This window comes from Asterias amurensis, chromosome 1 (genome assembly GCF_032118995.1).
Source record: "Asterias amurensis chromosome 1, ASM3211899v1".
In the NCBI taxonomy this organism is placed as follows: domain Eukaryota; kingdom Metazoa; phylum Echinodermata; class Asteroidea; order Forcipulatida; family Asteriidae; genus Asterias; species Asterias amurensis.
In genome coordinates, this window is record NC_092648.1 from 33,809,327 (window position 1) to 33,811,372 (window position 2,046).

General features: G+C 35.1%; 1 protein-coding gene across 1 annotated transcript in view; it reads right to left on the reverse strand.

The window, feature by feature from the left end:
- Positions 1–2,046, reverse strand: part of LOC139937651 (leucine-rich repeat-containing protein 57-like) — a 49,263-nt gene that overhangs the window by 39,565 nt on the left and 7,652 nt on the right. The gene's annotated exons all lie outside the window — the stretch shown is intronic.

The following is a 2,046-nucleotide window of genomic DNA, read 5'->3' on the forward strand; positions in this document are numbered from 1 at the left end:
TTTCCTCTCCTCCTTTTGAGCAAATTAAAAAAAGGTAAACTTTGGACTTCACTGATGTAACAAGGTTCACTTCACACATATTTGACATTTTTTTTTCTAAAGACGGTGCAGTCCATTAAGTTTCTTGGAAAAAAAATAACTGTAGTGTTTTTTTAAACCCACCTGGGTATTTCAGCATGTCTTTAACATTTATAACAACAACAAAAATGTCTTCATCTCTTTTTGTGCTAATAAAAAAAGCAAACTTTGTACTTGGTTTAACAAGTTTCAAACGTGGTTGAAATTTGTGTTCCAAAGATATGGAGCAGTTCAATAAGTTTCTTGGAAAAACAACTGTAGTGTTTTAAAGGTAGTGGACACTAGACACTATTGGTAATGGTAATTACTCAAAATAATTACAGCATAAAACCTCACTTGGTAACGAGCAATGTGGAGAGGTTGATTGTATAAAACATTGTGAGAAACGACTCCCTCTGAAGTGACGTAGTTTTAGAGAAAGAAGTAATTTTCCACGAGTTTGATTTCGAGACCTCAAGTTTAGAATTTGTGGTCTCGAAATCAAGCATCTGAAAGCATACAACTTCGTGTGACAAGGGTGTTTTTTTATTTCAAAGTTAACTCACAACTCCGACGACCAATCAAGCTCAAATTTGTTATTTTATATGTTGAGATCAAAATACACCAAGTGAGAAGACTGGTCTTTGACATTACCAATAGTGTCCATTGTCTTTAAGCCTACTTTGGTATTTCAGCAACATTAACAACAACTAAAACAAATAAAAATGTCCTCACCCCATTTTGTGCAACTGCAAACACATGGTTGGAAATTTGATTTTTTGTTCCTTCTTCAAAAGATATGGTACAGTTATTATTTTAAGCCATTGGACACTTTCTGAACAAAACAAAAATTAAAAGTTCACAGATTTACAAATAACTTACAGGGTTTACAGAAGGTAACGATGAAAGACTTCCCTTGAAATATTATTCCATGAAATGCTTTACTTTTTGAGAAAACATTAAAACAATTATCAATTCTTGATATCGAGAATAACAGATTTATTTTAAACACATGTCATGACACCGCAAAACGTGTGGAAACAAGGGTGGGTTTTCCCGTTATTTTCTCCCGACTCCGATGACCGATTGAGCCTAAATTTTCACAGGTTTGTTATTTTATATATAAGTTGTGATACACAAAGTGTGGGCCTTTGGACAATACTTTTACCGATGTTGTGCGATTGCTTTAAAACCCACCTTAGTGTTAAAGAATGTTCTATAACATTCACAACAACAACAAAACAAACTCAATCCTCACTCTTAAAGACAGTGGACACTATTGGTTAATGTCAAAGACCAGTCTTCTCACTTGGTGTATCTCAACGTATGCAAAAATAACAAACCTGTGAAAATTTGAGCTTGATTGGCCGTCGGAGTTGCGAGATAACTATGAAAGAAAAAAACACCATTGTCACACAAAGTTGTGTGCTTTCAGATGCTTGATTTTGAGACCTCAAATTCTAAACTTGAGGTCTCAAAATCAAATTCGTGGAAAATTACTTCTTTCTCAAAAAACTACGTCACTTCAGAGGGAGCCGTTTCTCACAAAGTTTTATACTATCAACCTCTCCCCATTACTCGTTACCAAATGAGGTTTTATGCTGATAATTATTTTGAGTAATTACCAATAGTGTCCACTGCCTTAAAAAAAAAACCAGCTTATTTTATTTGGTGAAAAATATAGCATTTTGTTGTTTACCAGGCAGATAAAAGTCTGACATTCTCATCCCTGTCATAATTTAAATAGAACCCTCCCTCTCCCTCACTTAAACCATGCCCCATGCCAAAACCACCCATTTCAAACTTGATAATCGCACTTGACTTGAAAAGCGCAGAGTGTGAAGTTACAAAGTCTACTTCAGAGTCAACAGCAACTCTGGATGACTTGCTGGAGACAGAGTCTATTTGTATGGTGGTCTGTGGTTTGACCACTTGTTGAACACCACCAATAGTAACGAAACAGTGTAAAGTATTGGTCGCCTTATGACT